This window comes from Lissotriton vulgaris, chromosome 7 (genome assembly GCF_964263255.1).
Source record: "Lissotriton vulgaris chromosome 7, aLisVul1.2, whole genome shotgun sequence".
NCBI lineage: Eukaryota > Metazoa > Chordata > Amphibia > Caudata > Salamandridae > Lissotriton > Lissotriton vulgaris.
Genome location: NC_141695.1, coordinates 305,469,785 through 305,491,693, shown reverse-complemented (window position 1 = coordinate 305,491,693; position 21,909 = coordinate 305,469,785). Strand labels below are relative to the sequence as shown.

At 48.9% G+C, this 21,909-nt stretch overlaps 1 pseudogene; it reads right to left on the bottom strand.

Annotated features, from left to right (window-relative positions):
* Positions 1-17,786: 17,786 nt before the first annotated feature.
* LOC147701428 (protein FAM135A pseudogene) lies at positions 17,787-18,519 on the bottom strand (annotated as a pseudogene).
* Between the last annotated feature and the right edge of the window lie 3,390 nt (positions 18,520-21,909).

The window sequence follows — 21,909 nt, the reverse complement described above, 5'->3', positions numbered from 1 at the left end:
GCGGCTCATGAGCTTCGGAAAGTCAACTGATGCTTGGGAGGAACCACCTGGGCCTGTCCTTGTGATGGGCTAGCAACGCAATCACTACTGCATTATATGTCCTTTTGCAACTATTTTAGTTATTCATGAAGACTTTTTCTTATACCCCTATTAAAAACGTTCAGGTACCATAGATGTGTACAGGCCTTGCACAAATTGCAATCACTGGCTACGCCAATTATCTGTTTTGGGTAGAGTGTTTTTCCCGAAGCTAGAATTCAAGCCAGGAAAACAATGAAAGGATAGCAATGTCTGTTTTATTGATGTAATAGTTCTTTAGTTATTTATTGCTTTTGACCATGTAGTATTCATATTTTACATGGACTTTGCACTTTTTACTTAGGATGCTAGTTGTGATCTATAAGCTGCTGTTATACATTTCCACGTGTTTTGCTTGTATGAATTAAAGGTCAGTGGATTATTGTATTGCTATTTAACTTTAAAGTGGATGATGACGCCCTTTTTAAATCTTTTTCAAATGTATTATATTGATGAATGTCATTTATTGCTGTTATTGGCCGAAAAAAGATTATTTGATGATTGTGTTTAGTTCAATAATAAAGAAAACGAGCAATAAAACTCTGTTTGCTGCTGCTTGTGGCTTATAGTATGTTCTTGTGTTTGAAATTGCTACAATTTGTTATAATTCAATCGTTCTGCCTTTGGAGGACTCTGTACATAGACCATCAGCAACCTGGAAATCACCATTTAAACGCATCCAATTAAATTCAATTCATAAAGCTTTATTCGGTGCATATAAAAATGACCATAAAGTCACATGAGCGACACATAGGATAACAGATATTTCAGAATTTAACAAAAATACTGACATAAAATTTAAAACAACATACTTTTCCTGTCATTAATTGATTGATTTAAAAAGGTAGCAGTAAAAAAGCATATATCTGCAGATTGCATAATCAAAAAATTAATTTAATTGCATCATTAATAGTACGTGAACCATATTTGATAAACAGAGGTTTTAAATAGGCAATACGAAAACTCTTGTAAAGTTTACATATCAATAAAAAGTGCAAGGTGCTCTGCTTTGATAGACCATCACATGGACAGTGTCCGGTCGGATCGTTTTTAAGGTGGGGCGATGCCACCAGATGGTGTGCCAGCCCGAACCTAAGTCTAATAAGTACAAATCTATGGGATGGTCTGGTCACCATGGCTAAATATAGGGGGTAACCTTCATTAACAATATGGCTATTGTAAAACAAAGTGGAAGACAGAACCCCGGTCTTTAATGACCGCCTCCTCATTCTATGTGCTAAGAATGTTGACTTCAGCTCACTTTTGGGTATTGCGATAGCAGCACATGGATAGGCCGTAATATTTATGTCAAAGATTTCCAAAAAACATTCGACAATATATTTTAACCAGAGGATTTTTGAATAATTGTCTAAGGCGAGACAGTCCTCTATAACAGATCTATTAAAAGCTGTCTCCTCCTTTAACCAGATGGAACGCCAAACCATAAGAGGCCTTAAGGATAACAAATCCATCAGGTAGTTAATCCCCAGTTCTCTATAAATCAGCTCAGTTGGGGCGGAGGTAGGTAAACAGAGAAGCTTTTTCAGGAAAGAATGTTCCTCCATCTGCAAACTATAATCACAGCAGTGTCCCCAAACTCCGGCCCTATACAATGCAATTGACACACATCTGGCTTGGTAAATCTGAAGCATATCCCTGGTACGTCTGTCTCCGATCTTAGCCGCGAATCTAAAAACCCCGTGAGGATTTTTAGCCATTTTATTAAGGACATTGGTAAATTCATTAGACCATTATCTATCTTTTGAAAAGGTTATTCCCAAAGAACAAAATGTATCTACATGTTGCACTTTTTGGCCGTCAATAAAAAATGCATTAGGCAAATTTCTTTTGGCCCCACAGGTCATGGTATGCGTTTTTCCTTTGTTGATAACCAGTTTCCTGTCCTTAATATAAACAGAGACGATCGCGATCGAGCACAATGCTGACGCGTCCTCACTAGGCTCCCCGATTGCTGGTAAGATATCCTATCTGTACGGGTGTTTTGGTTCCCCTGATTCCACTGTAATCCGTCTGACCCTTATGTGTCCTTTTACTTACAGGCTTGCCGGGTCAATTTACCCAATACTTCTTGTTGTCCTGCCCTGATTCCTTAGGGTGGGCGTTATCGGTAAGCCTTGACATCGACAATGCTTTATTCCTGCGTGATTAAACCCTACACGTGGGTCGTGCTTGCCATTTAATCCCCGGTTCTATTTCACTTGCACTTAATTCTCCTGGTGCTAGCGGCGCCTCTTTTTATATGTTTTACACGCGCACTCGTGCCGCTTATAATTCACTTACTTAGCTATGCACACGACTCTTGTTACTCAGTTTCCACAATTTTACCAAACATTTATCATAATTATCCTGGTGTATGCGGCGCATTCTTATTCGTTTCCAATCCCTCGCGCCGGGGTAAGTCTATTCCTCAGCCTGTTTTGTACACTTCTACTGCCAAGCTCAAATATAGATTTCGGGCACGTTCTTCCTCACTTCTCCGCTCGCCGTATTGACCCCTTTCACTGTAAATGCAACTCCACTGTTTTGTTACCTGTACGCCGTCCAGGTATTAATTCTCCCACATTGTTATTCACTGTTGTAAATAATCACCAGTGATCATCGTGAATCACCACCCACGTGCACCCACTGCACTACTGTAAGAAACTCATCACCCCGTGCCATTCTAGTAAAACTGCTTTTTCCTTTTCTCTTTCTCCTTATTTCCTTTCTAGGCTACAAAGGTGCAGTAGCGGTCGGCAGTAGGTGTTTCTATAGGGCGGTGACGTAGGCAGGAGGAGGGGCAGGGTGGGGGGAAATAATGTATGGATTACGGAGTTGTACAGGTAAGTAAACATTTAAATACATAAAACGAATTTCGTTGCGCGCACTGCATCACATTTGGTGATGCAGTGTGCGCAACGAAATTCGTTTTATGTATTTAAATGTTTACTTACCTGTACAACTCCGTAATCCATACATTATTTCCCCCCACCCTGCCCCTCCTCCTGCCCACGTCACCGCCCTATAGAAACACCTACTGCCGACCGCTACTGCAAAGGTGTATATTGTTTAGGCATTATCAATGTCCTGATGATGATCCCCATGACTAGTGGGATGGAAACGCCGTTGACTTTTCTGTACACCATATACCTATAACGTACGCCATGTGTTATATGTTTGTAATGGTGTGACTTGAATTTTTGTAGAATTATTAACTACAGGAATCTGAAGTTCCTGCCTAAAAGCCTTGCGTTTTCTGTTTGTGATACTCTTCACCATGCCAATTTGTATGTGGTAGGGTACAGGCTTGTACCCCACTACGAAGAATTGCTGAAGGAAATTCTTGTTGATTTTTTGAAAAAGTAAAAAAGATTGAGACCTCCGTCCGGCTGGACATGTCCAAAACTAATATAGAATCCATTGTGTCTATATTGATTATTGTTAGAATTTTGATTATGCATGGGATCACCCAGGTCAACAGCAGCACTGGGTTGTTTTTTATTTGACTCAGCACTAACATTAAAAATAAGTTAAATAAACAGGCAAGCATTTATTTAAAGGTTTAGTGAAGTTAATGAAAGGAAGAAACTAGAGTGTCCTGCACCTCTTAACTTTAGGAGCACGTTAATTTTTAAACACATCTTGCAGCAAAAGTGTAAAAAATTTCCTCTTCAGAATTCAAAAAGTGTATTTCATTAACCTGCAGAATAGTTTCTCCTTCGTACATCAGATTATATCAGTGCAGTGAGAATTATTTCTTTGTTTAAAGTGATAGCTTTCAAACTTGAATTTGAAAATAATCATCCCCCCTACTGTGACAACAATGCCAATATTGAACCAAGTGTTAAGCCAGTTATGTGCATCCTATGTGTGGCCTGCGTTCCTATTATAAATGAACGTTATCATTTATTAAATCAAGCACAGTAGAGGATTTTTTTACAGTACATATCCTGAAGTCATGTATTTCAAAGTCTTTTTAAATGTGATAATCATGAAAAAGGAGGGAAAGTGAAAATAATTTCCTAGGATCACATAATTTGGTAAAGTGGGGAAGCCGGGATTAATCCTAGGTCTTCTGATTTCACATTGTGCAGTTCAGTCGCTATATAGATGTATCCCCTAGGCCCACTGTACCACAAACACCGCCCTCCTAAACCCTTACTGCCCCGACCACCACTCTGCTGGCATCAATGAGGCCCTCTGTCACATCACAGACCAAACATTTTGTCCCCTGGATCGATCCCTGGAGGTCTATTTAGACCTCATAGAACTCCCAATGGACAGCAAATTATATATCCAGGTTCGATTTGGCACCCTTCCCCTAATGACTTCACTGGAAATGGAATAGCTGCCCAGCACCCACACAAAGATGCCCTGGAGGTAAAGTTATGTTTGCCTGCCTGCCGGACGCAACGCCTAGGAAAAACTGGCTGAGCCCAATCTGTGAACAGTTGGGAACAAATAAGCATAGGGATGCGCTATGAACTTTGAAGTCTGATGCCAGGTCCTCGTTTGCATGTGCAGAAGCTACGCTTTTAGGCCAAATGTGGGGTTTTAGGAGCAGGGCGCAGAGGTTGAATGATAGTTGATTTTAATTAATGATTTTAATAGGGTATGTGAACCCTAACATTTGAGAAGTCATGGCCTATATGGACAAATTTAATGTATTACTCTGCAAGTATTTTAATAATCTTCTGAATATTTAATTTATAGACACTGTTAGACTTGGCTTTTTCAGCTGGTTGACCCCACAACTTTTTACTTTTTGGCATCCTGTTATTGACGCTGTTTTTGTGGGTTTTAGGACTCTGGACACTTCAGTGCTAAAGTGCCTATGCTCTCATTGTAAATTGTGTCCATGGATTCGTGATTCCTTGATTGGCATATTTGATTTGCTGGTAAGTCCCTAGTACAGGTCACTGTTTGTGCCCAGGGCCTGTAAATCAAATGCTGCTAGTGGGCCTGTAGCCCTGATTGTGCCACCCACATGAGCAGCCTGTAAGTGTAACTCAGACCTGCCACTTCAGTGTGTCAGTGTATTTCGTTTTTCACTATTGAATGGCTATCTGTTCCATAGGATAGAATGGGAGTTTATTCATCACATCTTATAAATATAACGTCTCACTGGGACAAGATAAAAAGTTGAGTTTTAGTATGCCTGTACTCAGAATATAAAAATGCATCTTTTAGTAAAGATGATTTTTATATTGTGTGTTTGAAAATGCCACTTTCAGAAAGTGAGTATTTTCTTGCTTAGCCATCCAGTGTGTCTCTGCTGGTTTGTCGATTGAATGTCTGGCTTTGGAGTGATAGGGGCAGGGTATGTGGGATGTGCCTTCTCTCAGACAGCCCCTGAGGAAGGGGGTGGTTGATGTGTGTCCTGCCTTTTTTGAATGAGTCAGGGCTGGGCTGAATAGACCTGGGCTGCATTCAGAGTAGTGGAAGGAGCTCTCACTAGCACTTGAATAGGCCTGGTCTGAATTTAGAGTGGTAGGAGGAGATTTCCCTTGCACCTGAATAGGCCCTGTCTGCCTTGAACAAAGCTGTCTCCACCTCCTGGCCGGAAGCCTTGCCACAGAGGACCAAACTGGTTTGGACAAAGCACAGACATACTCTGCCTGAGAGAACAAAGGAATTTTGAGTATCAATCAATCAATCAATCATCGCATCTGTATTGAGTGCTACTCACCCGGAAGGATCTCTATTTGCTGGGGGGGGGGAGGGGTCAGCTACTGCCCGAAGAGCCAGGTCTTGAGTTGCTTCCTGAAGGAAAGGTGGTCGGTGGTCCTGGGTCAGCTGGAGGTGGATGGGGAGGGTGTTTCAGGTCTTGGCTGCCAGGTAGGAGAAGGATCTTCCTCCGGTGGTGGCTCTGCGGATGTGTGGAACGGCGGCGAGGGCGAGGCTGGTGGATCATAGCTGGCGGGCGGGAGTGTAGAAGGGCAGTCGGTTGTTGAGGTACCTGGGGCCCAGGTCGTGGAGAGCCTTATGTGCATGGGTGAGGAGTCTGAACGTGATCCTCTTGCTGACGGGGAGCCAGTGCAGGTCTCTCAGGTGTCCGGAAATGTGGCTGTGTCGGGGATGTCCAGGATGAGTCGTGCGGAGGCGTTCTGGATGCGTTGGAGTCTTTTCTGAAGTTTGGCTGTGGTTCCGGCGTAAAGGGTGTTTCCGTAGTCCAGTCGGTTGGTGACGAGTGCCTGGGTGACTGTCTTCCTGGTCTCGGTGGGGATCCACCAGAAGATCTTTCGGAGCATACACAGGGTGTTGAAGCACGACGATGAGACGGCGTTGACTTGTCTGGTCATCGAGAGGGAGGAGTCCAGGATGAAGCCCAGGTTACGTGCGTGGTCCGTTTGCTTGGGGGCGGTGCCCAGGGCAGGGGGCCAAACAGGAGTCGTTCCAGGCGGAGGGCGATGAACCCAGTATGAGGACTTCCGTCTTGTCTGAGTTTAGTTTCAGGCGGCTGTCCTTCATCCACTCGGCGACCGACGTCTTTCATCCCTTCGTGTAGGCTGGTTCTGGCGGTGGCAGGGTCGTTTGTGAGGGAAAGGATCAGCTGGGTGTCGTTGGCATAGGAGATGATATTGAGGTTGTGTTGGCGTGCGATGGCTGCGAGGGGGCTCATGTAGACATTGAAGAGGGTGGGGCTGAGTGATGATCCTTCTGGTACGCCGCAGATGAGTTCAGTGGCCTTGGATCTGAACGGGGGGAGGAGGACCCTCTGGGTTCTTCCGGTGAGGAACGAGATGATCCATTCGAGTGCCTTCTCTTGAATTCCGATGTTGTTGAGGCGTTGCACTAGGGTGCGGTGGCAGACCGTGTTGAACGCTGCAGAGAGGTCCAGGAGGATGAGGGCCGCTGTTTCCCCATTGTCGAGCAGGGATCTAATGTTGTCTGTAGCTGCGATGAGGGCGGTCTCGGTGCTGTGGTTGGCTCGGAAGCCGGACTGCGAGTGGTCGAGGGATCTGTTCGTCTCGAGGAAGGCGGCAAGCTGTCTGTTGTCTGTCTTCTCGATGACCTTGGCAGGAAAAGGGAGGAGCGAGATGGGACGGTAGTTCTTGAGGTCGGTGGGGTCCGCTGTTGGTTTCTTCAGGAGGGCGCTGAGCTCGGGGTGCTTCCAGCTCTCCGGGAAGGTGGCGGTGTTGAAGGAGGTGTTGATGATGTCCCGGAGTTGGGGTGCGATGATGGAGTCGGCTTTGTTGAAGACGTGGTGGGGGCAGGGGTTGGTTGGTGATCTGGAGTGGATGGTGTTCATCACGCGGATAGTGTCTTTGGTGCTGACCGGAGTCCAGGCACAGAGGGTGGTGGTGGGGGGCATTGGCTTGGTGGTTGGGTGCGTGGTCTGTGCGCCGAAGCTGTTGTGTATGTCGGTGATCTTGTTGTGGAAGAACGAGGCGAGTGAGTCGCAGAGGTCTTGCGAGGGGGTGATGTCGTTGTTTCCAGCGCTGGGGTTGGAGAGCTTTTTGCCGATGCTGAAGAGTTCCTTGCTGTAGCGAGCGTTGTTGTCCAGTCATTCCTTGAAAGCTGTCTTCTTGGTGGTGCAGATCAGCTGGTGGTGTTTGCGGGTGGTGTGCTTGAGGGCAGTCATGTTGTCTGTGGTCTGGTTGTTGCTCCAGGCTTTCTCGAGGGTTCTGCAGTTCTTCTTAGAGTTCTTGAGTTCGTCAGTGAACCAGGAGGCTTTCTTGCTGCCGGGTCTGCTGGCCTTCAGTGGTGCGAGGTTGTCTGTGCAGTTGGTGATCCACTGTGTGAGGTTGCTGGCTGCTTCGTTGGGGTCCGTTGTGCTGGCGGGAGGGTTCTGGCTGAGGGAGGTGGTGATCTGGTCGGCGGTGATCTTGTTCCAGCTCCTGCGAGGGACCTGTTGCGGATGGTGGTGGGTCGTGGTTCTTCTGAAGCTGAAGTGGACGCAGCTGTGGTCCGTCCAATGAAGTCCGGTGGAGTGGATGAAGGAGATGTACTTGCTGGAGGAGAAGACGGGGTCAAGCGTGTGGCCGGCGTAGTGGGTGGGGGTGTTCACCAGTTGCTTGAGTCCGAGGTTGGCGAGGTTGTCCAGCAGGGTGGTGGTGTTGGTGTTGTTGTTGTTCTCCAGGTGAAAGTTGAAGTCCCCTAGGAGGATGTAGTCGGCGGAGGGGAGGGGACTGATGAAGTCTGCGATGTCTTCGCTGAATTGTGTGCGTGGTCCCGGGGGTCTGTAGATGAGGGTGCCTCTGAGGGTCGTCTTGGGGTCGGTGTGTATCTGGAAGTGGAGGTGTTCAGCGGCAGTGAGGATGTCGTTGGAGTTGGTCGTGATGCGGATGGTGTTCTTGTGTACGATGGCGATGCCTCCTCCGGTCTGGTGATGCGGTCCCTCCTGGTGATCTTGTACCCGTCCAGGATGGCGATGTCGGGGGCTGAGGAGGCGTTCATCCAGGTGTCCATGAGGAAGGCGACGTCTGGTGAAGTTGTGTCGAGGAGGTTCCAGAGTTCCATGGCGTGTCTGTGGACGGAGCAGGTGTTGAGCAAGATGCACTTTTAAAAAAAAAATCTTTTTATTAGCAGAATAAGTAAGAGCAATTACATTAGGTTCGACATAAGTACAGTTTTCACATTTTGCATATCTTACATATTAGCCGTATCTGTTCAGCAATTAAACATTTCCATTTTTATATGTTCCCAAACATTCTCAGATAAACGCCCCCCGCCCTCTCCCTCCCTCCCCCGGCACTTACATTTAGCCACAATATTAATTTGTAGTACTTGGCCTAGTCTAGTATAGTCAGTTCACTGTTGTTATCCTGTCGTAACCTTACAGAGGACTATATACAGTTCTATGCATATATTGATTCCGCTCTTTGCACCTAGACCTACTCACAACAGCCATAGTTTGGGTTGGCCATAATCAGAGAGGGAGCTCCATACGCCTCGAGCACATCACATCACTCCCTAGCTATTGGTAGTTGAAACGTCAGACGCAGCATCGTCACCTGCCTCGAAGGACCCTAGTAGAGTGTTCCAATCTAAAGATATTAGGGTCTTCCTGAGTCCCCTACGCTCTTCGCGCTGCAATGTCGTGCCATCAGCCTTCCCCCAGCGCACCACCTCTGCCCTCCACATCTCTGGATCTGGTGGTCTAGTCGGCTTCCATTTCATTGTTATGGTGCGTTTAGCAAGTAGCAAGGCTAGATCAGTGAAACGTGTAGCTATGCTTTTTTTCCGTTCTACAGGACCCAGCCCCAGTATGGTATACTCTACGGCAGTGTATGGTTTGGAAGGAGCCAGCCGGACTAAAGCATCATGAACTGTCTTCCAATAGTATCCCAGTTTCGGGCAATCCCATAACATATGTAGTAGTCGCGCATCGTCCACGCCGCACCGGGGGCATGTGTCAGCTGTGTTGGGGAACATTGCGTGCAGGCGGTGAGGTGTTAGGTATGCCCTATGCAGGATCATAAGCTGTATGAATTTAAATTTCGGGTTTCTCGACACCTTCTTCGGGAATTTGAGAATTTGCTCCCACTCCTTGTCCCTGACTGGTCTCCCTAGATCGCCTTCCCATTTGTCTCGCAATGGCTGCAACGAGACTGCCCTTCCCTCTCGTATACCATTTGGTATCCATTTCGTCAGGTGACTGCCCGATCCCATTAGGTACTGCATTGTTAGTAGCGGGTTCGTGAGTGGCTCTTCTTCGTTCGGCGCCCATGTCTGTGCTACATAATGACGCACCCCGGCATGTAAGAGAAACAGTCCTCCCGAGGTGTGAAGTGTGCTCCGGAAGTCCTCGAATGACATAACCCGGCATCTGCAAACAAATCCCCAACCTGTGAAACTCCTGCATCGTGCCATGTAGTGAGCGTTTGATTTGATAGTGGTCTCGGTCCCACAGGGATTCCTAATAGTGGTATTGTGGGGGCATAAGTGGACGTAGGGGACGTGTATTTCACCGCCTTCCTCCAGCAGTTAATCGCGAGTCTAAGCAGGGGGGGGAGTTGACCTTGGAAGTTCCGCCCATGGTAGTAACAGGGTGTGGATCTTCCCCCTAGTCCAGTCTGCCTCTGACATGTCTATTTCATGCAAGTTGCGTCCTGCCAGCCAGTAGGCCAGCCATTGCAGCTGACAGGCATAGCTGTACGCTTGTAAATCTGGGACCCCCACACCGCCCGCCGCGGTGGGAAGCTGCAGTTTAGTTAGGCTAATGTGTCGTCTCACCGACCCCCATACCAGCTCCGTTAGTAAGGTATTTAGCGTCTTAAACATGGAAGCAGGGACCATGAACGGCAGGCTCGTGAAGTAGTAAAGAAGGCGGGGCAGTACTACCATCTTAGAGATGGCCACCCTGCCCTCTACCGATAGCGGCAACGCGGTCCAGAATTTTACCTGCGATTTCAGCGCTGCGGATGCCCTACCCAGATTGCCATCAAGCATATCCCTTGCTCCTCTGTATACCTGTATCCCCAGGTATCGGAAGGTTGTCTCCGCCACCTGGAAAGTGTGCGGTGCAAAGGGTAGTTGGGTGGTCGCCCCTGAGGCGGAGAAGCAGAACCCAAAGGACTTAGGCTCACCAATGGTAAGTCCCGATAGTGTTCGGAAGTTTTCGAAGATTTCAGGGACAGGGTCCAGTTCCCCCCTCAGATCTCGTAAGTATAGGATGATATCGTCTGCATATGCCGATACCACATGAATTGCCCCGTCTCTACGTATGCCCCTGTTATACGCCGATCTACGGAGTTTGCAGAGCAATGGCTCTAGCGCCAATATAAACAATAGCGGGGATAATGGGCATCCCTGTCTTGTTCCCTCCGCCATGTCCAGTTGCGGCGAGATGCATCTATTTGTGCGGACCCGGGCCGTTGGGCGGGTATACAACAACTGGGCCCAGGTAATATACTCGGGCAGTATCCCAAACTGCACGAACGTCGCAAACATGTAATCCCATCTGAGGGAATCAAATGCTTGCTGCAGATCTAGGGAAATACAGCCCTCCGTTCCCACCGGTGCTTGTCCGCAGAGCATGAGTTGGCTGAGCCTCCGCATGTTCATAGCCGTGCTTCTGCCAGGTACGAAGCCGCACTGGTCGGGGTGTATCAGTTGCAATATACTGGGCTAGCCTCATCGCCAGGATCTTACTCAATATTTTATAATCTGTATTTAATAAGGACAGAGGCCTTTAGTTAGCTAGGTGCAGGCTGTTCCTGCCCCGATTCAGTAGTGACACTATTAGGGCCTGTAGTGACGATTGCGGCAGTCTCCGTATCCATAGCGCTTCCTGGTACACCACATGTAGGCGCGGGGCTAGTAGGTCAATAAAGGCCCCATAGAATTCAGCCGGGAGGCCGTCTGTTCCAGGGGTTTTGTTCTGCGGGACCGTGCGTATAGCCTGGTGTATCTCCGCGACCGTGATAGGGCGTGACAACTCCTCACTCTGGTGGTCCTCAAGCCGTGGCAAGTCTAGTCCCTCCATAAACTCTTCAAACGCCGTGTCAGACAGTGGTCGGTGTGGGCCATACAGTGTTTTGTAGTAGTCCCTATATGCAGTGGTAATGTCTATTTGTGTCGTGCCTGGTGACCCCCCCCCCTTGATCGGTGACCTCTATTATAGGCAGATGTACTGGATCGTCTCGTACCATTCGGGCTAGCAAGGGTCCCAACCTCTCTGCTTGCGCGTGTTGTCTGCATGTGTACTCTCTATAATCCAGCACTCGCAGCTCCTCTAGTAACTCGGCGTGTTGTATATGTGCCTCTTGCAGTGGTGTGAAGGGTATGTTCATACCCGTACCCGCAGCTTCGCTTTCCAGCATAGCCAGGCGCCCCTCTACCTCCCGGAGTCTTCCCATGACATTATGTCTCATGCCCACCCGTGTGCTCATCGCCTCCCCTCTGATGGACACCTTAAAGGCGTCCCATTCTATCTGCCCGGAACTAGTCGAACCAGTGTTTATGTCAAAGTAACTTGTTATTGCGTCAGCAAGTGATGCTCGAAAGACCGTGTCTTCCAGTAGGTCTGGCGTAAGACGCCACGTTGGTGTAGGCGTCGGGACCCTACCCCACTGTAACGTAACTTCTACCGGGTTGTGGTCAGAGAAGGTCTTGCCCATATGTTGCGCTATGGTCACCGCCCCCATCAGTGTTTTAGTGCAAAAGACGCGGTCTATCCTGGTGTGTAGCCTATGGGGCGGTGAGTAGAAGGTATACTCTCTATTCAGCAAGTGTTTACATCACCATGCGTCAGCCAGATTCCATCCCTCCGCCCACTGCGCAAGCGCGTCAGCCTGTCTCCTACTCTCTGTGGCCTGTAGAGGCGGGTGTGACCTGTCTAGTGAAATATCAAATACTGCATTAAAGTCCCCACCCTATAAGCCAATGATATTCTGCCCAGTCCGCCAACACTCTAATGATGGTAGTCAAAAAGTCTGATTGGCCTGAGTTCGGCGCATAAATACTGCCAAGCACAACAGGGGAGCCATCCAACATCCCACGGATAAATACGTATCTACCCTCTGTGTACAGTCTCTTTTCCACCAGCTTAAAGGGAACTGAGTTCCTGGGCCAAACACCTGCCCCTCTCGAGAACACAGAATAAGAGGTAGCAAACAACTGCCTCTTCCATTTTTTGAGTAGTTTCACGCTCTCTGCACTGTTCAGATGAGTCTCTTGGAGGCAAGCTATCATAACATTCCTCCGGTTGAGTTGTGCCAATAGTCTATGTCTCTTGTGGACGGACCCCATACCTCGTACATTCTTGGTGCACATTTTGTAGGTGTTAAGAGTTCCCATTTCGGTCTGCGGCAGGTGTAGTCAGTGGGCTCTGTACCAGACATATTGAGTGTGTGATATGCAGTGACCCAAGTGCCAAAACAACGTGTAACCCCTCAACTTCAAGGTCCCCAAGCGAAAACCCTCGGGATCCAAACATGTCTATGCGGTGGGGAGTGGGATTCACTTACACCTGCCCAGAGCCTGTTGGTGTTACTTCAACGTGCCCTAAGCTAGTGCGTCCCTCACCCCCGGTCGCCCCGTGCGCAAATTTCATACTTTACCAACCGGAGTCTTCTAATGGTACAATCAGAATTCATTCGCCACTTGGGCCGTGATTTTGGGAAAGAGCTGCAGGCTATCAGCCGAGCCCATTACCTCCGTGTGTGTGCCGGAGCTGATTTGCCTCTTGCGTCATTCGCTGCCAGCGCAGCCTCTGTCAGCTGACCTATCTCCATTGTCTTCCCAGATCGGAGCCGGCGTTGTCCCTCCACTTGCCGTTGACCCCTTCCCGCGTTCTTCATGCATGTCAGTCCGTTGTTGTTCCCCCTGGCGCGAAGGTCCTCCGCCCTGGTCCTCTTCAAACGGGTCTTGCATATTTGGCGGTGACAGCACTACTTCCATCCACTCCGCCGCTTCTTCAGGTGTGTCGAAGAAATATGACTTGTTTTCATATATTATTTTGAGGTGAGCTGGAAACAGCAGGGCGTATTTCAAATTTCTGTCCCGCAGTTTATGCTTTACCCCCAGGAATGTTGACCTGGCTCTCTGCACTGCCGGGGTGAAGTCTGGGTATACTGAGATGGTCTTATCTTCATATCTCAGCGGTGCTTTTTCTCTCGACACTCTCAGCACTGAGTCTCTGTCCTTATAATGTAAAAGGCGTGCTATTAGCGGGCGTGGCGGTGCTCACGGCCTAGGTGGTTTCGCTGGCATCCTGTGCGCCCTGTCCACACTGTGGACCCACAATCTTCTTCAGCCAGTCCTCAACGAATTGTGTAGGGTTCCTCCCCTCACTGCGCTCCGGTATTCCCAAAATTTGCTCGTTATTGCGGCGGGCCCGCCCTTCTGCATCGTCCATCTTGTCCCAGAGCAGCTTAATCTGTTTCTCCATATTTCTATTTTCGTGGAGTGATCCGTCTGTTGCGGTATCAGGTCATCAAGCGCAATCTTATGTTCCGAGACCTTTTCTGCCAGCTTGTTGTGATGTGCCCTGAGGAGCGACAGACCAGTCGCCATGTTGTCCATACGCAGCTCTAGTGCCTCCCTGGATGCCTTTATTTCGGCCAGTATAAGGTCTAGTTTAGCGCCCTGCGTGCACTTGCCCGTCTGTGGTATGATCTCCATGTTGGAGGAGGCCAGCGGATCCTCCGACCCAGTGGATTGAATGTCTGCGTTAGTGCCGTGTTTTTGCACTTTGGCCTTGTGCTTTCCCATGGCCCCTGTCTGAGGGTTGGCGGTGGCAAAGTCACTCTTGTTCACTTGGTGCCAATGTATGTATAGCGATTCTTCAGCTACCACACACTCAGAAGCCACAGCCTTTCCCACAGGTGCTTGTATATATGCGGGGGCAGGTGTACCACAGATCGTCAGGGTCGTATCCGGCTCAAACGCTAGGTTCCATTAGCGCCACTATTCGATGTTCGACAGTTGTTCCGCTGTTCTCCTCGCAAAGGTCTGGCGCCACGCAACAGTCTGAGGATCCGTCGGTCGCTGCACACAGCACTCCCGGGAGCTGTACAGTTTGCAAGCAGAAGGCCACTTCCCTTTGTCTCACCTCAGGCACTATCTCACGCTCTGGTCCAACCAGCAGTGGTTCTCTGTGGTTCGAGATGGACCCCACCTTTTTGGACCGTGTCTGGCACTGCGCAAGGTCCCTGCACCTCATTGTTATTGCAATGCGCTAAACGTTGTCCCACTCCGGTGTCTGCGCTGGCCGTGTAGGGATCTTGCCTGTCCCAGCGGTGTAATGGCGGCCGGCGTGGAAAGCTGAAAATGGCGCCCCTCGGTTTCGGTTCGTCTGCAGTGGCGCGTACCTCTACCTTTCCAGGCACTGGGCTCACATTCGGGTCCCGTGGGTATTCTCCAGCGGCAAACAGGGCACCGGACCAGTTTTCAGCGATTCAGCCGTTCTCTCACCAGGTCCTCACCGTCGCGTTACTCCCTTGCTCTGGTGCTCCAGACTCCACGCCCAATCACCCCCAGGATTCCTCTGCTGCCGGCTCAGGTAACACAGCCACTCCGTTTCGCACTCACACCAATCGTGCGGGTAGCGACGATACTGGTGTAGTCACACTCCGGCCGTTCTGTCGCCGCAAGGCGCTGCCCCGCTCAGACGGTTCTCTTGTGTTGCATTTTCGGCAGGTCTCACGGAGGCCGGCTCGCCTTACAACTTTAGTCCCTGGCTCGTATAGGGCATCCAGGCCTCGCTGGTGCCAGTCGTTGTTCTCGCTCCCGGGTGGGTGTCGGGGCTCGCAGTTGGTTTCCGATTTTTCTCCTCACTCGCGGCGTTTTCGGGGATCAAGTGGGCGACCGGGGAACACGGTGAAGCAGGATAATTAGCTTATATTGCGGGCGATGGACGGAGCTACTTCAAATCACGTCCGCCATGCTCGGCTCGTGGCCACGCCCCCCTTGAGAAAGATGCACTTGAGGTGGTTGTTGCTGGTGTCTGGCTTGGCGGGTGCGGTGCTGGTTCGGAGGCAGGTGAATCGGCAGGCATTGCAGGTGAAGGGTCCGTGGGTGCGTTTCGGGGTGGCTCAGTAGCAGGCGGGGTTCTGGCCGGCATCGAGGGCGTTGAGGGTGGCGGTGTCGTAGGTCGTCGGGTGGTCTTGCATCGGCGGGGGCAAGGGGTCCGGGCGCTGGGCGCGGGCCAGGCATGGACATACGCAGAAGGGCTTGCCCTTGGGGCTCCTTTGGCGCACAGTCGGCGCGCCCGCTGCGCGTGTCCGCTGCCCGTACGCGTGGGCATCATAAGTAAGGAGCCGGGAGGTAGGATCAGCTGGGTGGCGGGGGCGGGGTGGCGAATGGGCTGTTGGGGGGCGGGGCAGCGGGGAAGGCAGCGGTGGGAAGAGTCTGGGGTGGGCGGGCGGCTCATCGGCGGCTGGGTCGTCCGAAGCAGAAGAAACAAGGAAGCGTCAACCAGGGAGTGAGGAGGCTAACTGGAAGGTAGTGGCAGCAGTGGAGCGTGGGGGCGACCTAGCCTGTCCACAGGCTCAGCGGTCGCTCTCACCTGCTCAGCGCGGTCCCCTTAAGTAAGGAGCCGGGAGGTAGGATCAGCTGGGTGGCGGGAGCGGGGCGGCGAATAGGCTGGCGGGGGGCGGGGCAGCGGGGAAGACAGCGGCGGGAAGAGTCTGGGGCGGGCGAGCAGCTCAGAGGCGGCTGGGTCGTCTGAGGCAGAAGAAACAAGGAAGCAGCAACCAGGAGCGAGGAGGCTACCTGGAAGGTAGTGGCAGCAGTGGAGCGTGGGGGGGACCTGGCCTGTATAAATATTGCTGTGTTGTTGCTTTTTTGGGTTGACCTGCAGTTGCTGCTTCTGCCTAGGGCTGTGAAAAGACTGGACTGAACTTTTTGAACTTTCTGAACTTGTGCTGGTATCTCCAAGGGCTTGAAGTAGAGCTTGCCTCCTGTTCTGAAGTCTCTGGGACTGCAAATACTTTACCAACCTCTGGGTACCGCTTCTGGAACCATTCTTTCAGTTGCCACAGAGAAGGGAAAGACACCCGACTCTGTCACAGACTCCGTCTCTGCCTCTGTGTCCTGAAGGCACCGCAGAGGGCACGCCGCATCTCACACTGCAACCATGGTCTCACGACGACGACTGACACTGCCGCCTCCGAGCCGCTGCTTGTACCAGGAACCTGTGGGAACTGCACTCTGCATCGCATCACTTCATTTCGCGGCCCTGGTATCACCGATGCCGTCGCTGCCTTCTGACTTTGACACCCGTGACCACATCATGGCTGGGGGCACAGCTCGTATGTTTCGCGATGCACTGCTTCGTCCCACACAGCAGTCTGGACCGACCGACACCATCTCCCCGCAACCAGCTCTGTCACCTGCACCCCGATCTGTCACCACTACATCGAGCAATGCCTTCAACCCGCACCACACACCTGGTCTCACCAATGCCGCTGGACGACCGTCACCGAGCGGCTGCCTGCACCACGCCTTGAGGGCCCCGCACGCTGCACCGCTAAGCTTTGCATTGCAACCGCAAAGGTTGCCATGATCGGCCTGCACCCACGGGTCGGCCGCAACAGAAAAGGTACTGTTTACGAGTCTATCGACGCCCCTGACTATCATGGTCAGACTGAACTGTTGGATTCTGTTGTTTGGAGCTACCGACTCCATGGAACTACATTTTCAGTGATATTCTTACAAAGTGCATATTTTTAAGGACTGTATGGTGGATTCTTATAGTTAAGGGCTTGTTTTAAATATATAAAGTATTGGATATTTTTCCAAAGTGGTGTGCTGTCTGTAGTGTTTTCATTGAATTATTGTTAGTTATGTGCAAACGTTTTACACACTGCCTCTGAGATAAGCCTGACACCTCGTGCTAAGCTACCAAAGGGGTGAGCAGGGGTCATTTTAGGAGTGTAACTCCCTTACCCTGACTAGGAAGAAGGGTCCCTACTTGGACAAAGGTACCTACCTCTGACAACTAGAGATCCCCATTTCTAAAAGCCATTTTATGTAACATTGTTGAGCAGCTCTTAAAGAGTGATGATTTACATGGATAAAATCGAATGTATTACTTTGCAAGTATTTTACCGTTCCACTGTACATATGGCAAATTTCGTACATCGTTGGCCAGTTTTAATGGTTCTAGTAGAGCTGAGATCAATTTATGTTTTATTGTATTCAAGAGATACACGTTTCAACGTGTATGTTTGTAGTGGAACTTTTATGACAAACTGTCGAAATAAAATAAAGTAAATGTTTGTGAGTACCAATGCTCTAGGCAAACAACTATGACTGTTTTATTCTAGCAAAATCCTGCGAGAAGAAGGGAACTCCTTTGTTAGGATGATGAAACAACTGTGAATGCAAGCAGCAAGCTAGCACACAAAATATGATGGAAATTCTCAGCAGGTTGCAAGAACAAACCGTTACCACCTGCTGATAATTGCTTTGTGCAGGCATTACCATACTTTCAAGAGGAGGTATCACAGAGCTCTTCTGAGCTGGTGCATTTCTATTCAGCCAGGTGTTTTTTTATTGGGTGTAGAAAGCGTATTAGTGGCTGATGGAGGGTGACCAAAGCTGCCTGGAAAGGCGAAAGTAATCAAACACTGACATAGCGATGAAGGCCACTGCTGAGACTGCAGTTCAGCTTTAAAGTTCGGCTGCTGATTAGTTGCAAGGCATTTAGGTCATCTGTGTCTGTGAACATCTTTTTATTCAGTGATGCTTCATCCCTTTTGCACCCAGCAGCATTTTCACTTTCAAGATCAGCACATCAATGACAGCAACCTACTCACCCTTGTAAAGAATTTGAAACCTTTTATTAAAGAGTAAAGTGTCATGGACTGTAGCTAGAAAGGCCAAATGAGACCACATTAAATGCAATGGCCTTGATTCTATTTTGTGTGGAATTTGTGGGGGAATGTTCTTGAATGCATACATCTGATCAAAGTCTCCTTCAAACAAATCAATATTATAAAATGTGTGGAGCTCTGCACAGAATTAGACTGTAGTCTGAGCTTCACTCATATTTCTTTGAGACAAAGAAGCCAAACGCCGTTATTAGTGCATGTGTTACTCTACTGACCCAATTTCCAAAAACTGAACATCCCAAGACCCCATCCAGATTTCCATTGTTACTGCCACAAGAGTATGTTTCTGCACCTTCTCTTCATCCGCCAGTTCCATAGCATGTTAAAGACTCCTCTGGCAGTAACAGATCTAAAGAGCCGTGCAGGCCCAGACCCCGGTGTCCAGTATCTTTGGCCTTGGAAGATCCAGACCTGTTCTTGGCCGGGGCACCAGTGCTACTCCCAAGGTACGCTCACCAACAGCACCAAAGTGGGTATGGTGGGGCAGCAGGTGGCTGGGTTAGTGAAGGGAGAGAGGCCAACAGCAACACAGCAGAGGCACTACTGACTGTGGTTTGGCTGGTGTCACCTTCAGAGTATATGTTTTGCATGGTTGTGGTTAGAACTATCTTGATTTATGCTGGCATTTTGCTGTTCGTTTCATTCCCCAAGGGGTGATATTGCAGAGATAAAGGAAGATCTAGTTGTGTCATAGTAAGTAAAGATAATAAGAATAGTGTCAGTTTTAATATCCCTTGCCATGATAGAAGCTTTTAGGGCCTTGAAGATATCCAACAAGGTAAGGAGACGGACAGCTGCTGATTACGTCATGACCTTCCTATTTTCATATAGGGCAAAGTGTAGCTCACATGTCTGGTTAAGATAACCTGAAATCATATGTTTTTTTGCATACAAGGAAGTTTTGGATCAGGGTTTGAAAATTGTTGTATTTAAATAGTTTTGCATTGACCAGTGAGGAATAAGGTGTTGTTGCATGCATGTTGGAGTCTGATAAGAAATAAATCCGTCTTTGTTTTAGGTTTGGTGGTTGTGAAATAATTGGGTTATTGATTCAAGGGGGTGTTAACCCGTCTCAATCAACAACCACAATTCTTGTCAGGATGAACCACAAAGGTCACTAAATTAACTTGTGCATAACCCTCTGGTAGTTTGGCACAAAGTTACTGTTGGAAATGGCCCTTCCTGCATGATCACCCCAAACATGTTGCCTTGCGTCTCCCCTTAAACATATTTTGATTGACCTATTCATAATTGGCATGTTTAATTTAATTATAGGCCAGTAGTAATGTGCACAGGGCCTGTAAATTAAATACTACTAGTGGGCCTTCAGCACTGATTGTGCCACCCGCTTACGTAGCCCATTAAATCATGTCTCAGGCCTGCCACTGCCGATCCTGTGTGTACAGTTTACGCTGCCATGTCGACTTGGTATTTAAAACCCCATGCAAATTCTTAAGCTACCCTTTCATTACATATGTCACCCCTAAGGTAGGCCCTAGGTAGGCCATAGGGCAGGGTGCTATGTATTTAATAGGTAGTACATGTTTTACATGTTCTGATAGTGAGAAACTCCAAAATTAGTTTCTAACTACTGTGAGGGCTACTCCTTTCATGGGTTAACATTGGGGAGTCCTTGTTACATCTAATACGTGTAATTCCCAATTTGAAGGGTAAGAGCTGTCAAGTTTAGTACCTAGGGAATAATAATGATGAATCCTCTTTAATAGTAAAGTTGAATTTGTCATTACAATTTTAAAAATGTCACTTCTAGAAAGATGGTGGTTTTCTGCTCTTAGTCCTGGGTGCCTGATGCCTGTCTCAAATACACGGCTGGGGTGAGTGACAGCTGGGCCTTCTGCATTCCCTCTAGACAGCTACGCACAAAGGAAGCTTAGAAGTGCCTGAGGGGCTATTCACATTCTGATGGGAGGGAGGAGCTGGGCACAGCCTCACACTTGCAGCTGATTAGGCTGTGTCCTTTCCCCACACAAAGGACTGCTTAATTCGCTGAAGTGAGCCTGGATCCAGGGCAGAATGGGAGGATCTCTGTGCAAGTCAAAGCCCCTTTGCCAGGTCTCCCCACTTCAAAAGGCATCTCAGTACCAACTCAGTATTCTTCAAGACCTGTGGATACTCTACCAGGAAGAAGGACTGCTGTGCTGCTGAAGGACTGCCCCTCTGCTTGACTGCTGCTCTGGAAGAACAGCTTTTTTGCTGTGCTAAACTGCCTTCTGCCTGCTGCCCTCCTTATGTGAGTTAAAAAGGACTGGTCTTTTCTCCTGTTCCGAAGTCTCAGGGACATCAAAGACTTCCAACAACTCTACTACAGCACCTGGACTCTGCCATCTGTGAGTCTTGCCCTTTCAATTGGTGCTAATTCTATCCTGGAACCCTTGGAAGTGGGTATAAATGGCTGTTCCAGCAGCCGCACTCCGTGCAGGTAACAGCGGTGGGGCCGTGTAAGAGGGGATTTAGAGGGACGATGCAGAGGGGAAATTAATTATTTATTTAATTTTCCCTCTGCATTGTCCCTCGAAATCCCCCCTTACATGGCCCCACAGCCCTACCCATGTTGCCTGCACAGACCGTGGCTGTGCTCCAGCAAAAATCCATGCATCAATGCCGTTGCGCTGCTCGGAACCAGTTCATCTCCATTTGCGCCAACTCATTGTCGCTGCTGTGAGGATCCAGTGCATTGCATCACCAATGGCGCCGCACATCGCCTCTATTCCCGATGCATTTTTTTTAAACATCTTTTTTTATTAATCCCGGTGCATCTTTGACTTTGCGTGGCTCAGCGCCGAAGTATCGACTTCCATCCCAAGGATCGACAACTCATCACCTCCTTTGCTCCTTGCATTCTATCCTTGATGTCTACAAATCCGCAAACCAAGGTACTGTTTTCAGCAGGCCAAGGCTGGTCTTGATTTCTGACCTTTACTCCATCGCGGTCGGCCTGAACTTTTGGATTTGACTCAGTCTAGTGTGATCAGAGCGCACCGGCGCTTAATGCATTTTAAGCACTACATTCCAAGATATTATTTAAAAATGCATAACTCTTGCTCTACTCACCGGATTTTTGTCATTGTGGTCTTCTTTTGTTCAATAAATTAAACTCTATTTGTGTAACTAGGTGGGGTAGCTTGTTGTGGTGTTTTCACAGTTTTACTGTTTGAAGTGTTGCACACATACACGTTGCCTCCTAAGTTCAACCTGACTGCTCCGTGTCAAGCTACCAGGGCATGGACACAGGTTAATTTAGGGTGTGTAACTGACTTACCCAGACTAGGATTTGTGGTTCCTGCTTGGAGAGGGACAGCCAACCTTAAACCCAATTTCTAACACTTGCCTACTCAAACTCAAGTCTGCCCAGTTAAAAACTTCAGGATTTTATTGGAGGAACTCTAATGATGCCAACCGAGGTTCCAGCACCTGGGGAAGCACGTCTTGGGCATCAGAAACTCACATCAGCATAGGCCAGAAGGGCTCAGGCAGGTCCAGTTACAGGTCTAGGCAGAGCCAATTGCAACAAGTCAAATGGGTAGTT